The sequence below is a fragment of the Chroicocephalus ridibundus genome, chromosome 5, assembly GCF_963924245.1.
Source record: "Chroicocephalus ridibundus chromosome 5, bChrRid1.1, whole genome shotgun sequence".
NCBI classification, from domain to species: domain Eukaryota; kingdom Metazoa; phylum Chordata; class Aves; order Charadriiformes; family Laridae; genus Chroicocephalus; species Chroicocephalus ridibundus.
This window is the reverse complement of record NC_086288.1, coordinates 33,536,439-33,562,816: the sequence shown is the minus strand read 5'-3', so window position 1 is coordinate 33,562,816 and position 26,378 is coordinate 33,536,439. Positions and strand designations below refer to the sequence as shown.

The following is a 26,378-nucleotide window of genomic DNA, read 5'->3' as shown; positions in this document are numbered from 1 at the left end:
CCCAACTAACTACAGAATTCGAAAGGCATTTTTTTATTGTTGGCGTCTTATTTATGACTATTATCTCATTTTTCTTATTGGAGTCCTATTATATAGGAGTGAAGAACAACACTAGGACCTGTGGGCAACACCATTCAACTGCCAAGGCAGTGAGGACTCCAACCGACAAGCAACACTGACCTAGAAGAAACAGAAATACAAAAAGGACAAAAAAACATGCCAAAACAAATCAAGATCACTGATGAATTTTTCAAGTGTTGTATGCCTGACCTGGAGCAATCATTCAAAATTTTCTTTAATCAGGAGGTGAAATTAGTATCTCCACAAAGGTCAAAATCAATTTTAAGTAATAAGAACAGATTTTCTACACCAACACAGTTCTTCACTTAGTCTTTCAGATCAAATTAGTCTGCCTGACTGTGCCAATCTTATCTCAACACAGAATTTTTCTGGACCTTTTGCAACGAGGTCTATGTTTGGCTTATATGGTTTGGGAGAGCTCCTGCATGGCCAGCAGGCCTTCATGGACTCTTCTCACTGAGTAGGTCTTCTTTGTGTGCTTTAAACAAACAAACAAAAAAGCCACCAAAACCCCAAACCTCAAGAAGTTTCCAGGCAACTCAATGCTGACAATGCAAAATAACAGTCCTGTTTATTTCAGTAGCACCCATCCCCTGATAAAACAACACAACAAATTTCCCTCTTGCTGCTTATGAGAATGTCAACAAAACTAGAAAGTCTGTATGCTTAATAAAACAAATGAAGAATTTTCCAGGAAATTCCAGCATAAGAGTCTGCCTCCCATTCCCTCTTGAAAAAAATCTGAAAATCTGCAAAAGCACAAATAAGACTGCCAGCATCTCCATTTACCCTCAAGTTTAAAAAGAATTTAAAACCAAATAATGAAAAACAATTAAAAAGCAGCTCCCAAACTAATCAAGCAGCCCCTCCCCAGTTGTGTATTCACATCAGCTTTCCATTCCTTGAGCCCCCCGCTCTTGGAGCCCTCTCTTCACCTTTGTCTCTACGAATGGAAGAACTGAACATCTGTTCTTAACAGTTCTAATCTCACCATATGATCTCTCAGACCATAACTAAAATCATCATACAACTGCATGGGTTAAGATAAACATCTGCTGAAGCAGGAATTCAGCCTCCCTTCTTGTCCACCGATCCGAGGAAAAGACATTGGTACACTAACTCATATCAGAGCACTGAATATGTAGATCGTGAAGCACATTTCTTTAAATTTTAAACATACATATGTACTTGCATCCTTCTAATTCTGCACCCAGCTTTTTTTTTTTTCCAGCTCATTAAGTTGTTGTTCTCTGTAAACACTGTGACTCCCTCTTTTTAGCGTCAAAGGGTGTTTGTTATTCTGTTTGTTTGTGAAAAATTTGCTTCATGGGTTATTTTCTCCTAATTATCTGAGGGACCGAAGACCGGCACTACAAATGAAGGACAGCACAAACTAAAGACATATTCATTAAAATACAAAAGAAGTTGCCTGAAGGGGTAAGATATTAGATACACACAGCTTCCATCTTTTGACATGCTTTGGGATGCTGACAGGAGGCAGACGCTTGCACTACAATCACGGGGAAGCAAGAGGTGACAGGGGATGCCCACAGATACCTTGCATACACGCGGTTCCCACAAGAGACGGGGTTGGCATTTCAAGGAGAACGTGCACGAAGTCCCACTTCCCCTCCGACACCTGGGGACAGCACATGCTAGTGCCGGCCACACCTGCAAACACCGCAGGAACCCACGCCAGAGACAGAGCGGGAGGTGGACGGCAGAAGCAACAAGTTTGACACCACGGGGCTGCAGCACCCTCTCTGCAGATGTTATGCAAAGCGGGTGACTGTGTGTGGTGTTTTGCTTTTGACTGGCCTCTGGTGAGTCAGTGGGAAGAACTGCTGTAACACTTTAGCAGATACTGCAAAATACCTATTTACTCCTTCACTATCCCATGAACCGATAGGACTTTAGTCAGCCCAGACGGACAAAAGCCTATTGCTAGAGTGCTTTCAGCACAATAAGGTGTTTTCTGCCCTTTTTCGCTATTCACCTTTTTCTGTTGCTTCTTGATGCTTTTCTGCTGCCTTAAACTTCAACTCACCTCGACTCCGCTCATCAGCTGAGCCCATCCATCATGGTATCTGAGCACTCTTCCTGCAGCATCTGGGCTCAGGGCTAGCTGTCACAGCCCCGCTCAATAGTATGAAGGTCATACTAGTTCACACCTGAAGCCTCGTTTGGCTCTATCACATCTGCCTTGAGGACAGAAACAGGGCAAGATGTGACAGATGGTACGTGTCTTATTTGTGCATTCACTATCACGTTCCCTTAAAAGGCTGGTTGGGTCAGTCACACGCCTCTAGAAGGAGAAGGGAAGACAGCTCAGCTCGATGGGCTGATGCCCATGGGGGCAAACGCTGGAGAGGAAGCTAAGAAGGAGCTGGAACATGGCAGCCCCTGCAGGGAGCATCCAGCCAGGCACCAAGGGTGACAGGAGGAATCTCCCAGGGGCTGGAGAGGACCGGGCAGTCTCAGGCAGCTCAGGAGCCCCTGTGCTGGCTGCAGCCCTGCCCAGGAGCGAGGGGATGCCTACAAGGACTCGTATCTTACCTGTTTATTTTTATTCTTCACTATATTAAAAATCACATTTCTAATATGTGAGTTTTTAACTCTAGGTGTGTGAGGGTTTATTTGAAAAGCTTTTCAGTTATTATTGTTATTTTTTTGGGATAGGGACTTTTGCTTTAGGAGAAAGTTTTTGCTTCTGAATTTTGGAAGGCTCTGGCCAGCCTGAAGTCCTAGCAAACACACAGACACAGATCCTCTGTGTGCCCTTCTCTCTCCTGACCATCAGGATTTAAAGTATTTTCTAAATTGAAGGATACCCTTTAATCACCTTTGGAAATGAACGCGCATCTATATATGAAACCCCTCTGCATATTTGGCCTATATGAAATGCTGTGGCGATACACGCATGCATGCCCCATGAGAAAAGGGCCTTTGTTCATACAAGCCTGCTCACTGAGAGTCTAGGACACCGGTTTTAATATTACAGCAAACCCCAAAGCACCCCCTCCGCACACCACCCAGCAAAACCCCACAGCCCCTCCCTAAAGCCCTTCCCAGCACCTGCACCAGAAGTGCTTTTTTAACCACCCGTGACGCACGCCGCAATACTAAATCAGCTGAAACTACCAACTGAGGCTACACAAAACAGCCCCCAAGAAAACCCAGCTCCTGCCAGGGCTGTCGGGGCGCAGCCTGGCTCCTCACCGCACCTCGCAGCTCTTCCTCCTGGATGCCGAGCTGCAGCCCGCAGCAGCCAGCAGGTCTGCTCACACAGGTGGCAAGACACGATGTTGAAAGATGGCAAAGGTGGCAGGAAAAATGGGAAACGAGCCCAAAAGGAAAAAAAGAGGGCAAGTACTTAAGAAGAATGTCAGGCTCTGCTTGCCCTTGCTTTGTAATGGTAACAAACCAAGGAAAATTGGGTGAGAAATCAAGGGCAAGATGCACTGCTGTTTTTTGACAAAAAAGAGATGCCTGCCAATCAGCCTGACAGCTACTGGAGATTTATCTAGCAATATTTTGTACAAGCTGAAGAAATTCATTTTTCTGGTTGTTGACTCCTCTCATTTGCGTCTCTCTGCCAGGTACAGTTTTTAACTTCGCGAAGCACAGGGTATGGGAGCTCCACTTTAGGAGAACAAAGTTCAGCTTAATCTGCTGCCCACAACCTGCATATGAGAAAATGGGTTAAGCCAGACCTACCAAATGGCACAGTGGCCTCTGGGCATAGTTCAAAGCAAACTGCTCTGCATCTTCCTTCATTTCACTGACCTTTTGACCAAACTTTAAGTACGCCCTTCCAAGAGGCCACAGTAACCTTACTGCGAATGATATAATCTACTCAATTAGATGCAAAAGCCATTCTGATTAATTTTAAGTACACTTTTAAATTTAGTATTTACAATATTTTCTTACTGCAGCATGCAGATAGCATTGTCGGATTCGTGTTTCTGCAGGTAGCTCTTGCACATGCTCTCTTTAAATCTACGCCTCTCTCTGCTCCCTAGACTCTTGCTGAATTCCTGGGAGTCCAGAAAGCGCGGTGTCCAGAGGGCTGCAGAAGAGGCTCGCCCAGAAAGAATCTCTCTTAAGTACTCTCAGGTACTTAGCAGTGAGCACAAGGGATCATCTATCTATAATTTTGGTACTTCAATGTTTATCCTAGTTTAGAAGTAAGCACCAGTCACTATGATGTCTAAAGAACAAAGTTAAATGTGTATCAAGAAGTTTCGGCTGGGACACGGTTGAGGCATCAAGGAATGTACCTAACCTTGAGTAGGATGTGAAACGAAACACTGCGTCTCATGTTCTTTTCCAGTTGCTGACTTAGACATAAGATACCAAAATATAACTTCTGGAGCAAATTCAAGCCAAAAGTGTACCCCAAACCAACCCTGGGTAATTATGATGCTAAAATCTGTGTGTGAATAACGAGCATGCTAATCAGGTAACCTCCCCAAATGCTTTAAACGTGAGCTTAGATGCATATGTATAGTTAGGAGTGGGGAATGAACCATTATTCACCAATCAGATGTATTTTATCATTATAAACATTGGGTGGTTTGAAACGTGAGGTCTGCTGGCTGTTGTTAAATGCCAGGCACCCAGTTCTGCAGAACTGAAATAAAAACAAACGTCTCGACTCCGTGTGTTGATTGGTGCTCACACACTGGGTGAAGAACCCTCATTTAGGGACAACTCCATCCCTAGCATGACCCCAGGATGGCCAGAAAAAGTGGTACCGGCATGAGCAGCGTTAGACTGATACAAAAAGAGTGCACCCAGGAAGGGCTTGACCAGATTTGGGTACCCCTCTGCTCCAGCTTCAGGCTGAAATGTGCGAACCAGGCCAAGTCCCACGGCTGCCTGAGTGAGGACGGTGCTGACAAGCTCATCCAAGAGTCTGGGCCTGTGAGCTTGAGCAGGACCTTGTCCCAACATGGTCCAGCGACACATGTGCACCTCAGCAGTCGCCCAGGGACAGATGTGTGGGAATATCTGCAACTGGCAGATATTGCAAATGGCAGGCCCATAACCATGCATGAATAAAAACTGAACGATGACCAAGCCTGATTCAGCTTTACTGTCCTGCTGGCAGCAGAATAATTAGTTACCCTTCAATTAGAAAGATGTCCATCTAAAAGGAAGTATGACCGCAGCTCTGCTCTGAGATGGGATGTTCTAGCCTGTGTCCCATCTGTTCCCTGTGGGCAGCGCCTGTCTCCCCCCAGCCCGGTGACAAGCAGCAACCACCATGTCCAGCTCCAGTGCCTGTTCATGGAGCCCTGACGGGAGCCCGAGTGCCCTCACCACCACCACGATGTAAATTTCTGCGTGCATGTAAGCTTCCCTCCTGCTCGCATTTTGCTTTTAACCTCTACCAGCAAGTCATTGTATCAGAAGAGATCGCAGTGTCTTTTTCTATACCCTGATGTGTCCAGCAACCACAGTCACACAAGACACTTTCACTCAGAGGTTCTCCAGCACCTGGCTCTGCTTAAAGAAGTTCAAAGCTCACCTCCTTCTCCCAGATTAAAAGGCTCTTCTGGGGGAAGCTGAGATCCTCATGTAATCACAGCCTCTAGAATCTCTCAAAAGAGCCCCATGCATGGTCAGAGGGGGGTGGCGTGGGAAGGAACCACAGGAGGACTGGGTGGCAGTCTGAACATGCACCACACCCTTTTCCCCACACCGTCCCCTCCTCTACCCCATGTCCCTGTCCTGCCCCTCTACCTTCCCACTCAGCTCACGCTCCACTGTGCTCCCGAGCATCTTCCCTGCGGGCAGAGATGGGTCTTGGGCAGCAGCACGGGGCTGCCAAGACAGTCTCTCTCTTGGCACGCCTCGTCCCAGGGTTACAGCACCCGGCAAAAAGGCTTTCTTTGGAGAGGTGTGTAAGTATGTGAAAGTCCCCACTGAACATCGGGCTTGCTGCAGAACACCGCCAAGAACCCGTCAATCTTTCTCCTCCAAGGTGAAAGGGAAGGGTAAACGGCTTCATGAAAACAGCCAAATCAAACAACAACTACACCGACAGGCAGTCAGCTGTAACAGCTGCATAAGCTACAGCGACATTCCTACCTCATATCCTTGGCCACCCTAGAGGGGACGTGACATGTGGATAAAACCCACAGGGATATATATTTTACTCCTCTTTCTTTTTTTTTTTTTTATTTAAACTTGCATGTTATGTTTAGCTTCATCATTTATCAGCACATTTTTTTTAATTTCAGTATCCGACACTGGAAGTCACTTGTAAGGAAATGCAGCCTGACTTTGAGGGTAAGCCACATTTCAGAAGGAACGTCGGCGCGCATGCTCTTGACATGTGCACATGAGAGGAAACCAGCCACCTGCTGTCCCCATCAGGCAGGTGACTCCATTTCACATACCTCACTGCCACATTATTTTTCTTCAGCTTATTATTGAGTAAAAACAAGAAGTGGTGTTTGACGGATGTGAAGAGGAGGGTTGTATTGACCTTTCAAAGACCACTTCCATGTTTGATGTTGAAAGCAAGAGAATTGCCCATCAACCAAGTGGGAATGTCATTCCTTATCTAACCCACTATCTTCTTCAGTCTGATAAAAGCACGATAAAAATCTAACCTCTCATTAATGCATTTCATGCAACTGAATGCATTTGAAGGTTGACAGCTGACAAACAAAAGCCCTGGTTTTTGAGAGAGCAATTTAACAATAGCCAACAATAAATAGATTTTTCCTGCACAACAATGCCAACGTGACTTCATTATAAAGCAGAGTGAGCATCTTTAGCGGTGAAAGCATAATGCTGGCTTAGCACCCACGCAATTCTTGCTTTCTCTGCTAAGACTCCCAGTCAAGGAGCAGCAACCAGGATGGTGAGGTTTATGTGGACATCCACCTACTGGGAGCTGGACCAAGACCAAAATCACATTTTGTGTGGTCAGGAAAACATAACTACTGCTGAGTAGGTGTGTTTTGGAAAGGTTGGGTCTATGGGACAAAGGATTTTATCTAACATGGGTTCAGCTCCTCAAAAGCAAATTTCCTGAATTTCATGATGACCACCTCCTCAAGAACATTCCCCCAGCGCACTGAATGCAAACGCTAATCACATGGCTGAAGCAGCCTCAGTAACACCCTAGATAATTAGGCCTGATTTGCTACTGACTAACCATATTATTGGAGCCCAAAGAAGTGTATTGTAGCAGTACTCTTTTTTTCTTTTTTTTTTAAAAACCAACCTTGCAAGTGAGGAAATTTTGCCTTGGAAGAGCTGGTAGCAGAAGGAATATCTTTTACATAAGGTAAAACCCAACAATAATGTTTAACTCTCACATACCATCTGAAAAACTAATTTCTCCTCATATATCATATTATTTTAATGAAGATGTTAGGCTCAGTATTAGAGAAGGCAATAGATCTATACATAACTGGCACCTGGCAAAGGACATATTCGTTGTCATTTACATGCATAATCCAAATGGCAAAGAACTACTCCAAATGGCAAGTAATTAGAGAAGAAGGATGCAGAGCCTAACCAGTCATTACTGTAACAGAAATTTGCCGTAGCGTGTGATTAACCTAAGAAAGGCATGATGATGATCTCACCATGTCTGCTGTTGCCTCCTGGCTATCAGAAACACAACTAATGTGAATAAAGAGGCTAGCAGCCAAAACAGCTATCACTGTGCCTTTTTTTTTTTTAAAAAAACAGCCAAAAAACACAACAGGTAAAAATATCTTGCCTTCTTCCTGCCACCACCTCAGCAGTTGCTTCCTGTTTCTTCACATTCTCACTGCACTCCGCTGCTGTCTGCCATTGACAATAAGAGCAGTAAAAAGAACAAAATAATCTCCTTAGTAAACCACCTCCTGCTAAACACCTTCTCAAAAAAACAGGAGAGGAATCGCTCTGTGCTGGGCCACTTTTTGTCTGATGTATTGAGGCTCTGCAGGAAACCAAATGGCTGCAGGTTGGAAGCCTTCAGCGTTCAGAGATAAAATCGGAGCAATTCAGTGATGTCTTCACAACGGCAGTAAATGCTCTTTGGAGAGCAATGACTCAAACCTGTACATCCAGCTAAGGACTCTAACCTGCTCACCTCAGTCACTAGAGCTTACAATACGACTTCAGTGGGACTGCTATGTGAAAAGCTGTCATCTCAGTCTCAGACTCTTTTCTTTTTCTGTGCTTGAGGCTGTATGCTTTATTTTGTTAAACATTGACCCCCATGGAATGGGTCCAAACCAGAGACCAGAGCCTCATTTGTGGTGGTTTTTTTGGTTTGCCTTTTTTTTTTTTCTTTTTTTTTAAATTGATGAAGTACTGCATGTGGGACATGGGGAAAGCAGGAGGTGCTAACCAACCAGGGACAGGACAACACCACATGGCAGGGGGGTTGGAACTAGATGATCCTTAAGGTCCCTTCCAACTCGAACCATTCTATGACACATCCTAAATGTCACCTTGCAAAGACAGGAAAAACAACACTTGGACTGTGGATAGTCAGTGACACCACCATTCTTTATATCCAGAAATGATGGAACAGCCTAACCCTATGCACAGCACTGCAGCCATGTGAGGGCTTCCAACCACTTGGCACTAATGAAGGCAAATGCTAGATAGGAACACGGTAAAATATTACACCTCCAAACCACACCATTTCTTCTTCAGTCTCCACCCAGAGCTGACAGATGATCTTGAAAGACAGATCTGAGAAACCTCCCAGATGACAGAGACTGCCACCATGGCAGATGTGATCAGGTCAAATTGAGAGAAACATATTGTTCTGGATTTTGGCTTGAGAAAGTGAGGAACTAGCACCAATACCAACTCATCAGTAAAAATCAACTCCTAAACCTTACCTCACTAACTTTGAGTCCTGAAATCCACTCTATAACCAGAGCACTCTTCAGGACAAAGAGAGACTCTTAAGTCTCCTCCATCCACCACATGGATGTGCTTGAACAAAGAGACTGGAGTACTGTCCCTGGGTGAAGAAGCCAACTCAGTCACCAAGTCACTCTCAACACCTCCGCCTTCCTGCAGCAAAGAAAAATACCAACAGCTGTGCTCTGCGATGGCATATTTTAGGAACAACTCATTATTTGCAGTCTATTCCACAGGTGTCTGATGGTAATAGCTTTTCAGAGTTGCCCTTGCAGGCAGCCCAGGGCTGTAAAAATCTCTCGCACTAACAATCATGGGAACTATCCTCCCTTCTATTAGAATTGTGTCCTAACAATGGCTTATTCAAAACATATATTTTTATCCTTAGATTCAACGTGCTTCTATCCCTCCAGCCCCAACAAAAGGGACCAAGGCACTCAGCTGCCTGCAGCTTTTTATGCTGTGTTTCAAATGTGGATTTTCACAGGCTTACAAAAATTGCATTCTCTGCTTCTGAATTCTTAAAAATCACAATGCTCATAAGACAAATCGCTATTTAGCGTCTGACACCTGGGAAGCCCCATCTGTGTCAGAACCAAACTAAAACCAGAAGTACTTCCTCAAGACAGCAAATATTAAAGAGAGAGTAATGTCAAATCTGGAACTAGTTCAATAAAACATGGTGGAAACAGAGACACAGCATGTCTTATTTTATAAACCCTTTCAAACCTAATAATAATATTGGGAGTCAATTACTGGCATCATCATAAGCCAAAGCTTTGCCTGTTGCGATATGGCACAGCCGTATCCATACCCTGGACCTCTGCCTTATCCATACCAGATGTATGGTCCATACCCTGCAAGGCCATGATGGCTTGTACCAGCTAATGGGACATCCCCACTCCTGTCGAGGGCTGAGATCTTCCGGAGCTAGCGGCCAAGGTTTACACTGAGCCTAATGCTTGGTATACCTCTTCTCCTCATTTCTTCTGCATTTAAGCATATTTACATTGCCATTTATCAGGTGACTGAAGCAACACACACCGTGGGGGAGGCACTGGTAAAAGCCATTAACTTTGACTTGAATTACCGTCCCTCAGGATGATTGCCAAATTAGTTAATGAGTATAATTAGCATTAATTAAAATGACGGCTCAAACAAGATCTATCACATCTGGGTTTAGCAAAGTCTCAGGTTTACTGAAGCCGGCTGCCTCCACCACCTGGCCAAGCTCAAACCAGACAGCCCCATGGGCAGCGTGACTGGCCCTCGCCGTGGCAGCTATCCCTCCAGCTTACCTTCACGAATGGTGAAGCTACAAGCTCCTCAAGATACATGCAGCTGTTTCACGGTACAAAAGCAAAACATGCCCCCAAGTATTTGAAAAAAAAAAAAAAAACGCAAAAAATACCCCAAAAATGCAGAGATGTGGCAATTCCAAGCAGCTACTGAGTTTATCACCTAATGCCCAGCTTCTCACATCAGGCTGAGTTCCTTTTTACTCCTCTTCGGAGCAGATTTAGCTGCCCTTGCTCAAGCTGCCAGCATATTTAACCTGCAAATCTCAGAAGTGAGCTGAGGTCAGGCTGTACCTTGCTGGAACACAGCTGTGAGCGAGCAGGGCCGCACGATAGCTTTGTCCTTGTTTTTAAGTCAGCTGGAGTGGAAGTTGGCAGGGTGTGAAAAAGGATCATTCACAGCTTAGGGCTTAATTGTTGGGCTCACACTGAACATAGATGCCTCACGCACAGAGGCATACTTGAAGGAGCGAGCAAACACATGGCAACCTTAGAGCCAGTACGAAATTCCAGGCAAGTTGGTTTATTTCTACACAGAACCTTCTTGAAGGTAAGCATTAGGTACTTCAACCAGTGATCTGACAGCTGTGGATGCCCAGTAGGCTTCCTATGACCATTTATTTTTATTGACATCCTATTTATGAATACAATTTTTATTACCACAAACTATGCATACATACATGATGGCAGACAGACATACATATACACATAAAATCTGATATATACTAACATAAAGATAGTCATCTAGCCTAATCTGCGTGATTAAAGCTAGGCACTGAAATCAAAGATTCTCAAAAGTGCTGAATAATCAGAAATGCCAGGAAAGGTAGTCAAAAGTTGCTCAATATCTTTGAAAATACAATCTCTCTTGTTCCTGCTCTTCTCCAAGAAATGCCAGAAGGCACTAACATATTCTGCCACTTTGCTGGATGCCACATGTCTGCACAGAGATACTAAACATTCACAGCTTAAGCAGGCAAGATACAGAGCAGAGGCAGGAGCCAGTACCTTTTTCTGCCTCTTCTTTAGAAGCTAACACAGCTGAATATCACAGAGAAAACTATGCAACAGGCAGCGTCTAATGCCAGTGATTTAACTGCAGAAAAACCTTTCTCCTACATCTCATCATCTACTACTAAAAACTCGTTGCAATCATGGGCGCAGGAATCTGGGTTTAGAGATCCACCTCTGAAATGTTACCAAAAAATACTCAAAGGGCTGTCTCCCCTTGCTGCATTACTGCCATACAGCAAGTCCTGAATCTATAAAGAGGTGAAGCAGACTGGTACCTCTGTTAAAGCACAAGCTAGAAAACCAGAGAAGTGTACAGAAGATGCTGCTGCCAGCATTTGTGAAGAAAAAACACCCCACAAAACCCCAAAAGCACCACCTTAAAGCTGAACAAGCAAAGGATGTTACTGACCTAGGAAGGCCAGCCACCCAAGAAAAGTACTTGCAACCACTGCAGATCTGTAAGTGTTCATACAAGGAGGTACGTGCTTTTGGAAAAGGCTCTTTTAATGCTCTTGCTCTGCAGAAAGCTCGGGCAGGGCATGGAATCAGATGGGATGTGAATGTTTGACAACAGAGAGGAGGACATCCAGTGTGAACAGGGCAACAGGTAATGAGATACTGAGCAAGAGACTCCACTTGATTATCTTTTTTCCTTCTTGTGAGTTGCTTCTTTTGCAGAGGGCAAGGCTGGCGATTTGTTCTGAATGACCCTTCCTATAAACCTGTACACTGTGTGCTTGAGCAAGGGGACTCAGAGCAGACCAAGAATGAGTGGAAGAAGTACGTGGAGAGAGAGGCAGATTGGGTCAGAAGGTCAAGTAAGTCCAGGCTACAGAGCTAGGAAACTAAGAGCAATTTATCAGATCTTCCTTGTATGACCATCTTACCAAAAACTCAGGCTCCACTGCAGGACACTTGGCTGCGTCTAAGGTGAGGAGCCTGCACCTTCCCCTTCATCCCCGCTCAGCTGCTGGTCATAAATCATAGAATGGTTCGGGTTGGGAGGGACCTTAAAGATCACCCAGTTCCAACCCCCCTGCCATGGGCAGGGACACCTTCCACCAGACCAGGCTGCTCAAAGCCCCATCCAGCCTGGCCTTGAACACCTCCAGGGATGGGGCAGACACAGCTTCTCTGGGCAACCTGTTCCAGTGCCTCACCACCCTCACAGCAAAGAATTTCTTCCTAACGTCTAATCTAAATCTCCCCTCTTCCAGTTTAAAACCATTACCCCTCGTCCTATCGTTACATTCCCTTATAAGGGTTCCTCCCCATTTCTCCTATAGGCCCCCTTTAGGTACTGGAAGGCTGCTATAAGGTCAGCACAGTCCAGGTAATTGCTACAGCTTGATCCTTACTACCTCAGCTCTGTTCACTCTGCTCCCTCATCTATTTATTAACAACTCTAAACCCCAAGCGTGGGCAGCCACAGGAAAACTGTTGGGTTTCTTCTACTCCAAGTCAACAAGAAAACATTTTTGCAAATGCAGATTGCCACAGGAGGTTGTTCAAGAGAGACAGATGTTTGGTTAGCACTGCAGATGGGCTGGAAAATCCCCCATCACCACTTCAAAAACTCTCACTCTTTTCCTTTCCCAGGAGGGCAAAAAACCCTGTATTTTTTTCCCCGAGCATGTGGATGCTTTGCCCTTTATTTTCAGGGAAATGCTGCAACCCTTGGAAATTCATTAGCCTCCTGGTCTTCTCTCTCAGCAGCAACTAGATTGAACCGCTCAGATGTTGAATTTCAAGGTTAGTGTGCCTCAGTCCTACGTTTCTCCCACAAAATTGGAGAATGAGGCTTAATGCTGATCCTGGGAACACCAGCTTTCTCCCACGTGGACTCAGTGACTTTATTCCACCTGTGAGACTGACCTGTGTCTACAACAACTGCTGAGTGAGTTCTGGCTGGGTAAGAAGGCAGGAGGGGGTAAGAGGGGAAGGTAAGAGCTACTCTTTCAGAAAAAAGAGGACGTGCAGGAGAAAGTAAGTTGTTTGGTCCACGTGATGCAGAAATTTGCTGGCCCTCTGCCTCCTGGACCTCGGCTTGAATGCTCTTCCAGCACTGATTCCCCATCTGTCTCTTACTGCACGCTCTTTGCCAGACCATTTCACAGCTTCATATAGCTCAAGGCCAGGAAACTGTTTGTAAGAAATAGATATTTTTAAATCATGTTTTGCACCATGGTATAGCACCCTTTTGAAGGACAATTTTAACACTGCTTCAGTATTTGTGATGGTGACCATGTTCATACTTCTTGCTACCTCACGTTGCATGCTCAACTTGAACATCCTAAGCATTGCTTGGTTTTTCTAAGCCTCTGATGGGTATTTTTTCCCCCCACTTCCTGATTTATTTTTTCTTGGTAATCAGTTAGGTCTCTCTGATGGGTATTTTTTCCCACTTCCTGATTTTTTTTTTTATTTTTTTTTTGGTAATAGGTTAGGTCTCTTTCGATGGGCGACTAACAGCAAACTATTCAAAAAGCTGCTCTCTGACTATACAGAAAGTATTTTTCTGTGTATAGGGACATAAAGAGCAAAAAAAGGAAAGCTAAGAGACTTAACTAAAAAAATGCATATGTGCAGAAGGGGAAATCCCATTTTCTGAAAGACTCTTTTCAGTCACAAACAGGAAACCCTCTCTCAAGAAAGGCAGAGTTAGTCATTAAGTATATATGACCGATTCACCACTTCAACTGTCAGCAGCGAACAATTTCAAATCAAGACTAGGTCACTACAGGAGACTTATCCCAGTTAAATTCTGGTCATGGAGCTCAGCTCAGGGGTCCATGGATGAAATTCCACATGCAACACAAAGAGTCAGCCTTCAACAGGGGGATGGAGAGATGGAAGAATATTGCATTAATTCAAGGGGTAATATATATTTTCATGAGCATTTCTTCTTCAATATGCTCTCCAAAACTAAGGTAACGGTTCCACCCTAAACCACATTTAACTGTGTCTTTAACTCCACTGTGCAAAAGCTTTGCGAGAGCCACCATATGGTCTGCTAGAAAACCAGTACTTTTACACTCCTGTTCCCATTCAAGATATAAGGAGAAGATGAATCATTAATCACTCATTAAAAAGGTTCAAAGAAGCAGCAGGACGACTGAAAAGTAGTGATCAGGAAACTTCTTTCTGCAACCAGACACAGAACTGAGAAGGTCATGACAAGACCTATTCAGCGTCTTCTCTTCTGCAAATTTTCTACCACTGGTGTTCCTTAAATTCAATGCTGGGAAGCTACCGCAACAAACCACTGCATTCAAAACTTCGGGCTTGAAACCTTCTGCACAGCACACTGCATCCATACAAAGCACACTGGAGATAGATTCCGGATTTGCAGAAGCCCTGGTACAATCAAACTTTTAACTCTTGGGAATTAAAGTCTTGCCACACCGTTTACGGTGGCAACATCACTCTGTTTAAGCCAGGAGTATTTCAGGACTGTAGAGGACAAGGATTTTAAAGGGCATGCTACTGGCTGGCTGAAGTACCACAGCTAAATATTCTGTTCATTCATCTCTACCTCATCTGCCCTAAGTTCATTCTGAATCAGCTGCCTAAGATAGGATGACTGAAAGGATGATGTTGTTTGGCTTCATGTCAGAATGGCAGCTATGGTGTTCAGAACAATTCATATCAATTTAATATCTCTGGTTAGATACCTCCAGTAAAAAGCCAAGTTTATACCTCATATAAACTACAGCAGCTCCATTAACGGGGGGATTTACATCAAAGGAATTACGGCCTTTAACTACAGGGTCAAATTTCACCCATCCAATTAAGTTTTTTTTCCTGAGCACACATTAGCTACTGACTCTGGTATGATTTTTTTTTTACAATAACAGGTGTAGCTTTGATTGCCAACTAGTTGAACTTCCTAATCACATTGAAAAAGAAGAAAGGTTTCAACAGACAAAATATGAGACAAACTGCAGCTGAGTAGGTGGGACTCATTAGTCACCAGAAGGCAGGCTCTGTTACTGGAGAAGCAAGAACACATGGGTTGTCTTGGAGCATCCGTACAGATGGAACTGATGAGTAACAGCAAATAACACTTGTTACTCAGCTTGCTACTTGGGATCATAGTATTAGAAGTGTAATGTAATTGAAGCTTGCTTTCTTGGTAGGTACTTAACAAAACTATTATTAGCTTTGTCCTCCTTTTACTTGATTTTCTCCTCCTAAGGCTTTTTGAGGAGCGGCTCAAACAAACATTGTGTGGGCTCTCTCCCAATCAGCTGCATGTTTGGGTTGGCTGCTGATAGGAACGTCTGCTCACATTCCTGCAGGCATGTTGATTTGGATATAGCAGACACATACAAATAGCCTGCATGCAGGAACCTAGCTGAAAAAAAACAACCCTGTGTGCTATATTATTAATACATTCAGTCCACCCATCTTCTCGTTAGGGAGCAAGTGTGAGTGTGCTTATTGTCCATCTCTTTGGCAAGCCTCCTGCCACCTTCCTGCCTCCTCCAGCATGGAAAACTGTAATTCTAAAACAGGCCATTTTATTACGAAAATACATTTTCCAGGCAATATTCCCTTGAGGCCCTTCACATTAAGAGCATCTTTTGAACTGGATAAATACTGTTCTGCTATTTTCCAATATCAACTGCATGATGATGGCCAAGCATGGTCCAGCTGGAAGCAACTCTCAAAGTAGACCATTTAATACAGAAGCATTGCTGACAGAAGGCTCTCAGGCCTTACGATAGGATATTATCTGCTTTTATTGCACTGTGGATGCCGTAAAGTGGCCCCATGATTTGAGGTTTGGACTGTTCCCTTTAAGTCGAGGTGTACCCTAAACCCAGCCAGGAGGTAAAGGCCCCTCTCCTCACCAAAAGCAAGACCATCTCTCTGTTAGTTTCTATGCTTGCTATACGCAGGAGGAAACTGCTTGCTCCCTCCATTTCATAGGCATCAAGCTAATTGAGACCTAAACAATCAATAAAGGATGGATTAAAGTCCTAAGTGCCAAAAGCACAAGCAGCTAAATTAATGAAGTTAATCCCTCTGTAATACCCATTTGTTAAAGCTTTCCTCAGCATCTCCTGATGGAGCTTGCTTGACTTCTCAGGAAATGAATGAACAGCTTTTATTCATCATAGTCTGCAGTGCATCCTCACATGTTTCTAGTGTCATTAGCACATGGCCAAAACTACAAGCTGAATTTAGTCCCATGAACCCTATGCTCTCTGGCATGAGATGAACAGCACAAGTTCTGCACAGTCCTGACCTGCAGTCACCACGTGCAGGTATGGGTCTTCCAAATCTATTCAGCCCTTGGTTGAGGTAGTTGAAAGCGCATTTGCAATTAGTAGTGCTCATGCTCATGGCAGAAACAGGTTCACCTGAAGGACCAGGCAGCAGGCATGGGCCCAAAAGCCTGGTCACTTCATTCTGCCATACCATGAAGTGGGGTGACCCTTCAAAATATCACTTACCCTTCCTGTGAAAATGTCTTTGGTGCTGCAACAAGGAATTGCCAAATGTTATCACAGCTGCATTTATAATTGGGATACTTGTTCCTACAGATTGGATGGAAACTAGTACGTTATTTTTCAGAGTGATGAAAAAGGGGGTCCTGTAAGGCTACTGCTTAGCTTGAGCAGAAATCTGGGTTCTGATAAACTTACACAGACCTTCATAGCCTGTTTTGCTGGCTTATAACAGATACTCCCTAATCATTAACCTCAAGAGGAGGAGTAACATTTTCTTTTAATAAATAGGGAGATGCTGTGGCATGCTGCAGTGTTATAAAACTTACAGCACTTGTGAAATACCAGCCTTTCAGGGTGGAATAATTCTGTCATCTTGTTTCCATACAGCTCTTCTCAGAGTATCATCTTGCTGACAAATATTTTATCACATAACTTCTACCCCTTTCTACACCCCCCAGCATGCTTATTATATTTTATCATTTTCCTCATGACTCATCTCTAAAGCAGAGTCTTTCAACTGCGTGAAGTTTTTCATGAAACTGATGCTTCAGAGGAAGCAGAGTGACATTAATGACAGTGACCCTTTAGTTCGTTAAATACTAAAGGCTGATTATCCTTCAGCATTTTCTAGCCTAAGGGCTATCTAACTCCCCAACAGCCAGACTGCTTCTACGAAAACCGAGCTGGGAAGATTTATAGGACTTCTATACCTCTCTGCTTTCTGAAGTTGGGACCTGGTGATATCTAGTTCATTCCTCAGTGGACATCCTAAAAGCTGCTCTGAATTGTAGCTCCAGTGGTCTATGACAACGGGGACTTGCTAAAATGCGACAGTGCCCTGTCCACATCATCTTCTTTACTAGAAGATTTCTATCTAGTCCATTATACTAACTTTCCAGATTCACTTGGCTATTCAACCCTGCTTTTGGAAACACTCCATGGCCTATGGAAGGGGAGGGACCATTCCCTGAGCACTCAGCAGCCACGCTGCTTGTTGGACTAAGATCACAATGGCAACATGCTGGAGGTAAAGCGCCAATCCTTGGACTTTTACATGTTTTACAGCTTCTTTACTAAGGCAAAATGACTGCACTAGAGTAGAAAATCAGTTCCGGTCAGTCTGGCTTTAGGTTAAGGGATTCTGCTCACCTCTGAGCTGACAGACACCATGTTTCCCTGGTACCAGGGAAACCACACTCCACCTCTACCAACAGAACACTCATCTCTTCCCAAAACGATGTAAAATCAGATTAGTAACCACTCTGCTGTTCTTTTCTTTTTCTGTTCCACCCAGGAAAGGAAAAATCCATCCATCTGAAATTTAAGCCCAACCACGTAACTATTTTTGTTTGTTTTCCACACAAGTGTTAATTAATTGACTCCTGTTTACACAAATTTAAGGTAACGTCAGATCCTTTGTTATCCCACCTTGGAAATTCCTGCTGTTTTCATGATAACACCTTGACTGATTTTCTCAGATTTCTAATGATTTTCCCACGGAGCAGCAGGTCTAATCTTGCATGTAAAAAAGGGGCCTGAAGCCACTGGAAAGTTTCTGAATTAAATCTTGACTGACTTCACTGTCATTGTTGGAGAGAAGCCATTGCTTTTTATAGTATCCTTTTAAGATTAGTCATAATGTAGTATAGTATTCATGTCCTCTATTTGAATTTGTTGTCTTTTTGCATGAAGACCAGTAAAAATGATTGCATAGCACCTTGTTTCATTTTGTCTTTTTCTTTTTTAACTTCCCTTTTAAAAAACTTAGCTTTTTGTTTGTTTGCACATTAGCATCACTGGGAAAAAGATTTTCACCACTAGAATGCAATCTGGGATCCCAATCACAGTAATCAATATTTGTTCAACGTTCTTCAAAAGAAAGAAGACCTCACACATATGCATATAGAAAGCCAGCCTGTTCTCTGGGACAAAACACCAACTGGTGATAATTGCAATGATGATTGTGAAGAGCTGACAATATTAATTACCATCACTGAGCTACAGCAGAATCTCAAGATACAGGTGTCACGGAGAGAATTCATGCAAACATTGATTACTTTTCAAGATTTTGAGAGACATCTGGTCCATTTAGCAGAAAAAAGGGGCAAATAGTAAGATCTGCCTTTCCAAAGCTGAATGTTTGGTCCTACTTTCTGCCTATGATATTGTTTTTTCAGACAGTAAGAATACATAACTTCTGATTGCAGGCCCTTTTCAAGCAACTTTTCCTACACTAGTTACTATGCTTCAATTGGACAATTATATAGTTGTAGCTAATTGAACTACTGTGGTAGCTTTGTCAGCTCGTACCAGACTTTGCTAGATTACCAACCCTTCAGGAAACACTGTTCTTCCCCCCCAATTTGCGTGTGTGCATTAATGCATAGACACACAAATGAAAGTGCATACGTTATTACTACCTAACTACAATCAATCCATAGACAATATGAATGATTTTAAACTTAGCAATGCCACTGCTTCCTGGATCAGAAATTCACCAGACCACAGTGAAGATTCCCATCTAGCAACATGCTTCCTATCTGTTTTATCACAGTTGAGTTTTGTTCCTTAGTAGTGACTGTGCGGGTTGCCCAAGAGGGGGATGAGAAATATCTCAGCTCAGCATACACTCCTTATGATCCTATTGTAAAAAAATTGTTTCTCTACTCCCTCAGCAGAGTATTTTCATCTCTAGACCTAGACAAGGATACAACTTGGCAAGCAACGACAGTTCATTTTCCAAGCTAAGTGACACAAGCTTTGAGTTTCAGCTCAGGGCTGGTCTCCACTCTGTTAGATACAGATACTAACAGTGTGCGGAGATAACTAATAATAGTTTAGCAAAGCACTGGGGTGTCTGTTTGTGCCCCCCTCAATTAACTCCTTGTCCTGCTAAGAGAACTACTTTCAGAGGGAGGAAAGCAGGCAAGGAAGTGAGCAAACTCAACTGTTATTACCACATTTTATTAATGTATAATAAATATAGTAGAATGAACAGTAGAAGTAAAGGGTGTTGCTAACAGTGACAACCACAGAGAGAATAGATACAGACCCTTGTTCCTGGATCATTCAAAAAAATAAGAGGATCTCCTTGGCTGTCTGGTTGGTATCAGCTGTGGTAATAGCTTCCTTACCTGCTGCTCAGTTTTTTAAACACAGGATCATGGCGCTAAGAGTTGGGGGAAAAAAAGAATTCCATCTGTCCTCTGTGGACGTGCCTGTAGCACCCTGATAGAAGCGTTTACAGCAACTCACTGTAATATTTGTGATTGTTGGCATTCTTCCCTCCACTTAATTATTTTCCCCCAAGTACATGTGTCCACTGCTGACAGAGGACAAATCAGGGCAAAACGATATTATGCTGGTCCCTAGTCATTACTCCTTTGGTCTCCACCTTAACCCTTGCCTTGCTCCCCCACATCCCGCATGGAGTTGTGTTTTTTCCCTATTTACTCAGCAGCGTGCTGACACCTCTCCCTTTCAGATCTGCTGACAATTTACAAATGCAAACTCTTAGCCATGGACTACAAGAAACAAATCATTCAACTTTAGTAAGTGACTGATCATCTGCAAATAAATTTTTAATCAGTACAAGTCTTTCTTTCTATAGCACTGTTACTGTGTTCAAAATCCATGTATATAATAGAACAGATATACGGAGCCCTTTTCTATTTTTACTATTTGCAAGAGTAACCATGCTCAGAAATGCTCTCAAAAGCTTTTCCTACTGGAAAGTAATTCAATTTCATTCAGAACACATCCAGAACTTGTTTTCCCTCAGTAAATATTATCAGTCTTTGTTTTGTTCTGACTGTTAAGAAGGCGATGTTTATCTAAATGACCCAATGTACAAGACCACATATGGGATCAGTTTAGACATCTTCTCACATAGCATTGATGCTTACAGTTAGGGCGCCCAATTTGTATCCAAGGTTAGTACAGACAATCCTGGGTTTTGTTACGTTTCTCATCTTCCATAACAGTACCAAAGAACTGCCAGTAACAACACAACTAATTTTAAAGAATTTTGCACAAATAGAACCAGTCCATAACCCTGTAGGACAGGTACAAGAGCTTTATCAGCTATAAAGTCATTACATGCCATTAGATAATATCAGCTCTTAATCCAGGATTGCTCTTAAATCCACAAAGGAAACAGATTCAGCCTATCTCTCACCTCTGCCCTTACTATGGGGGAAGCACAGTCATACAAGTTACAAAGTTTTGCTGTCTGTAGCCGTAAGACTGTGAGTGGCTTGCTTTTACTCCTACATCAGTGACGATTTCACAAACAAATCAGAGGCAGGATGTTGTTCTTAATATAATCAGGTTCTCCTTAGCTTCGTCTGCTTCTGATGGAGGCAGCTTATGTTGTTCAAAATAAAGGCGGCAGGAACAGTCGTAGGACTCAAATCTGACAACTTTTACTACTGCCAATGTATTTTGATAATGAAACCTGCCTAACTCTAACCCAGCACTTGTTAGACAGTCTTCAGCTAAAAATAAGTTTGAGACTCATTAAAATACTATCACCTGCCTGTCCCAGCATTGTAGGATTAATTAACAGCCCCTGTTCTTAATGCTGGGCTGACCCAGGGTGGATATCATGACTCAAGAATGGCTAAGTTTTGGAGGGACCAGTCACCCTATGGAAAGATATGCGTGCTCATCTGATTGCAAAAGGAGACAAAGAGAAGATGCAACCATGAGAAGGGAAAGCATGTGTTAAAAAAAAAAAAAAAAAATCAGAGAAATTAGCTCAGCTTAGGGGAGAGAAACTAAGTTTGAATGGATGGGGGAAGCTACCTCCTAGGTAATAAAATGTCAAAATTTCATATTGGGGGAGATATACAGTTATCTGCATAATAAAAAATTCTTAAGATGCTGATACCAGCCTGTAGAAAATTCACCACAATTCTAGAGCTCATAGGATCACTCTGTTCAATCAGATGTGATTTCTAAGCTCAGTAATGATTTTCAGACCTTTCAAGGGTACCTCATTCACCCATCACTATTTATACTTAGCACAATCTTTTGCATAGACATTTTTTTCAGGGACTTGAAGAGAAAAACAAGAAGTCCTGTGTGAAATTTCAAGAAAGCTCATTGTCCTGACACTTAAGGCATTACATGATCAGAATGTACTTTTTCTTAATTTTAACGCTTTGAAGACAGCTAGGTCATTCTAAAGGCTGCAACCTGCTATCTCCACTCATGCAAACAAACCTTACTCACAAGGATCATCATCTCATTTACTTCAAGAGATGGGCTGCATGTAGAGGTAAGGTTTGGACCTTTCTTACATCCCCCTCCCTCAGTGTGCATTAAGCTCTAAGAGTAAGTCGAGGCGGTTACAAAAAACACCCCTACACCCCTCAAAACAACAGAAAAGCCCACTTCAAAAAACTTTATTATTTCATACCATCTCCCATAGCAGGTGCCTTCAGACTAGTCAATCCTTCCTTTCAGTCCCCTTTTGAGCTGCTACATGCTACTGGAAAACTTGACAATATCCTGTCAAAAAACAACCCCACCCACCTCTGGCCCATACTCTATGACACTGTGCTTTCTAAAGAGAGATATAAATCCAGGCTTAAGTACGCTTCAGGGTAAGTAAAACTCACAAAATTCAAGTTAAACATTTGCAACATAACGCCAATATACGCATCAGCCTAGACATCATACCCAGCAGTGGGATTTATAGTTCTGCAAGACAGGAAAGCCAGCCTCTCCCTCTCTCACCAACACTTGGAGGCACAGCTGAACGAAAGCAGTTACAAAACCAATTCCCGGTAATGGGCACTTTCAGTTTGCAGTTTGTATATTACTCAGTGTAACTTTTCCCTCAGTAAACTTGAAATAACTTTAAGGTCATCTGGAGCAAATGCTACCGAGAAGAAAGACGGTTTTAGCACGGAAGTCCCAGGAAAAGACTCAGATGACTTCTAGAGGGAGAGGCACCAGAGCTCTATTGTCATTCCTGAGCTGCAGACTCCCTGGAAGTGAAGTGATAGGAGCAGGGGTAGAAAAAAAATCCATTTAATATAGGCAGATCCAAAGTTATGCAAGCAGGAAGATTTAATTTAAATTGCCCCTTACAGGAGAGGCCTCAGCTTCTGAGAAAACCCTGGCTCACAAAGAAAGGCAGGGATTAAGTGATGGAACTAAGTTCCCACCATGTAGTCGTGGGAAAGAAAAGTTCGTACCGTTGGGTGAATAGACAGGGGAATACTGAGCACGTGTCATTATCTTCACACGTGACATTAACGGGAGCCTTCCTGGAATCCACTGTGCTGGTAGCCAGCGAGGACAGTGGTGGGGGCTCAGAGAAGAGCGTCCCAGCCGTTTCTCCTGGGGAGCATCTGCATTCCAGGGAGAGACCAAAGGAGCCCGGGCTATTTATCTCATCAGAGACAACGTTAAGTGGCTATTTAATTACTGCCCTTAAATACTTGAGCAGGGAGAGACGATCTGAAACTAGATAGCTATTTAATCTGACAGACAAAGACATTACGAGATCCAGTAGCTAGAAAATGAAGTCAGAAAAAGTTCAAAGCAGAAAAAAGATGCAAACGTTTAACGATGAGATTAACAATCGGAACCAATTATCCAGGAATGTAGTCAATTCCCCGCCGTTGGAAATCATTCAATGCAGACAGTTTGAAGAGGCTGGTGGGCCTGACCTTCGACTCACTGGGGAGTAGTCTGTGCTTTGTATTATGGAAGAGGTTAGACTATGGGATCATAATGATTCCTTATGACTAATAAATCCATCAGCATCATTGTTATCATCTGAGAGAAACAGAGGGATGAAGGAAAAAAGTATTAACAAAGCCAAGGCCTGTACAGGGCACAAAAAGCAGGTTGCTCTGTGGACAACAGAAGCCACAGACTGGGAGCTGGCAAGATCATCTGTAGTTTTGTCACCGACTTCAGCAGGAGGAAGAAGAGGCCCGACAGGGATTTATGGCCACCCCTAACGCCCCAAGCCAGCTTGCCCAACATGCCCCCAGCGAGCTGGTGGTGCGCCTTCAACACGGGGGAGCATCACCAGCTGCGCCGTTACTTGACTGCAGCGGCCCAGTGCGCAGCCCGGGCTGACCACCCTCCAGCACCCCCGAGAGCACAGCTTTGGGGACACCCGTCCCGGGGTACGCGGGTACCCGCGCACGCCCGTTCCCCTCCGCCTTCGCCCCCGGGAAGGCCGCAGGAGCGGGCCCGGGGGAGGTCCCTTCGCCGTGAGCCCCGCGGCGGGGGAGGGCGGGGGCCGGGGCTGCCCCCCGCGGCGGCCTCCGGGCCACCTTCCGCGCTGCGACACCGCGGCCGCGGGCCGCCGACACGTTGCCGTGGCGACCGCGCCGCTGCGACCGCGCCGCGCATCCCCCCCGGCCCGGCCCGCCAAGGAGGAAGGGGGGGGGGGGGCACCTTATTTTTTTCTTTTTAAGTTTTCCGCGCTCCCGGATACGCGGGCGCGCTAACCCGCTTCCGAGCGCCGGTAAAAATCAGTAGAGGCTTAGAGAGACCCCTTAGGGGCTAACCCAGCCCGGCTGCCCCCCATCCACGGGGGGTCGCTCGGCGGGGCCGCCCCCCGGCAGGGGGGGACGGCTCTTAGGGCACGGCTCGGCCCGCCCAGCACCCCCGGGCCGGGTAAAGGCGGCTGGGCGAGGTAGCCCCCCGCCTCGCCACCCCTCCTCACCCCCGGCCACCTGTCCTCGTAACTGCCCCGCTCCTCTCTGGCGCCGAAAAAACTCGCTGGGGGGATGTGGGGGTGCTCACGATCCCCCCCCGCGCTGGCCTCCCGCCCCTTACCTCCTCCGCGGTGGCACCCGGTGAGCCGCGGGCACGCCGCCGCCGCGGGCAGGGATGACCTTGCGGAGAAATTCATCATCCGGGCAGGAAAACAAGCCCTTCCTCGGGGTGTGCAGCCGCGGGAGGAGGGCGGGCGGAGGGAAGAAGGAGGGCTCCGCTGGGGTGGCCCTCCCCGCCGCGGGAGGCAGAGGGGAGGCGAGTCGTACCGGCTACGAAGAGGCAGCGGCGGCGGGAGGCTCGGGCAGACCGGCCCCGGCCAGCCTCCGCCCGGGGAGCCGAGCGGTGCCGAGCCGAGCAGGCGGCGGCGCCTCCCGGCCGCTCGCAGCTGCGGCTGGCGGCCGGCTCGGGAAGGGGGGGAAGCGCCCGGGCTGCGGCGGCGGGCCGGCGCCGGGCTCCCCCCGGCGGCCGCAGGGAGAGCGGGGCAGCTCCCGGCGGGGCGGTGGGGACGGCACCGGGCAGCTCCGGGGGGGGCGGGGGTGAGGCGGCGGGGACGGCACCTCCCGTCGGTGCTGAGAGCCCGCACCCCGCCGACAACCCCTCCCGAACGCGGCGGGCGCGGGCAGGTACCTGCTTCCAGGGAGGCATTTCCAGCTCACGCCGACCCCTCCTCAGGCCTCGTCTGGCTTTTATAGGCCGGGAGCTGGAGGCTCCTGCCCTCCATCACCTGCATGGGGATGAGCAGGCGGCCCCCGGGACCCTCGGCAGCCCCCCCGGGAGAGCCCGGCGGTGCTCCGGGGCTTGCTCTGCGTTGTCTCCTCTGCCAGCCGGTTCTTTCCAGCTCCTAAACCAAAACTACACGCCAAGCTTCTTCACGGCGGAAGAGCCAGAACTGCACATCCCAAATCCACTCATTCCGTCCACCTTTGCTAGCCCTGCGTGTGTCAGCCGGGGGAGCGTGCCTACAGATAGCTACCGAGGCACCTAATGAGCCGTTTGCTTGCGGAGTTGTACAAATTTGCATGCGGAATTGCAGTGTATGCAAATGCGGATGGGCTCTTGTCAGGCTTTCAGTTTGGATTGTTGTTTTTGATAGGCAAATTTGGCTTCCTGTGGGAAGCACTGCCCTCTTTGCCTGCAGCGAGCCATCAAAAAAATAGATCCGCGCAAAAATATTAGCAGCAAAAGGCATTTTGCGTTAGGACTCATAACTGCCTGGACATCTTTGCTCTAATTTCGGTTTATTCCCACCAGTGTGGAATTTTATCTCTCTCTGCTGCAATCACAGGAAATGGTTCTGCAGAGCCCGGAGATTCGAGTCAAGTACAGGTTTTCAACCGGGAAGATTGTAACCCTTTTACCTTCCTTTATGGATACGTAGGAGCAGGATTTCCAAAAATATAGGACAAGCTGCGAGGAGAACTCTGTTGCAATATGGAAAAGATTGGGGGAAAAAAGAACAGTTGACTAGAGGACCTAAGAAAATAATTTTTATCTCTAATAGTTATAAATATCAATGAATCACATTCCCTTGATCCATATGAATTGACCCATATTTTATTCACTGCCCTGCAAACACCCTCAGGCTCAGTTATTGATCCTAAATCTCTTTGACTCATGGGTTAAGTTATCATAAAAAACATCTTAGATTTCCTGTTGTGGCATACGTAATTTCTTCCCTAACAGTGGCCACTAAGATCAGCGCATATTTATGTAATGTGGCTGAATGCAGCTTTCTGACAGTTATTTAACCATGGAAAATTTAAGATATATTTTCAACATTCCCCAACAATAACCGCTTTTTCACATGTGCCAAAATAGTCAGTGGTACTCTTAAGAGCCTGCACATCCCAAGCAAGAGGCAACCTCGCTGGCAGGGGGAGAGCGG

The 26,378-nt window shown here is 45.2% G+C and overlaps 1 protein-coding gene across 2 annotated transcripts in view; it reads right to left on the bottom strand.

Moving 5' to 3' along the window:
• Positions 1 to 25,669, bottom strand: part of GPRIN3 (GPRIN family member 3) — a 35,533-nt gene extending 9,864 nt beyond the window's left edge. Inside the window, exon 1 of one of the 2 annotated variants that reach the window (XM_063336295.1) lies at positions 25,121 to 25,669. The gene's annotated coding sequence lies outside the window, so the exon portion shown is untranslated. Of the gene's footprint in view, positions 1 to 24,553; positions 24,890 to 25,120 lie in introns of those variants that run through there. The other variant, XM_063336296.1, reaches the window with a different exon arrangement.
• Between the last annotated feature and the right edge of the window lie 709 nt (positions 25,670 to 26,378).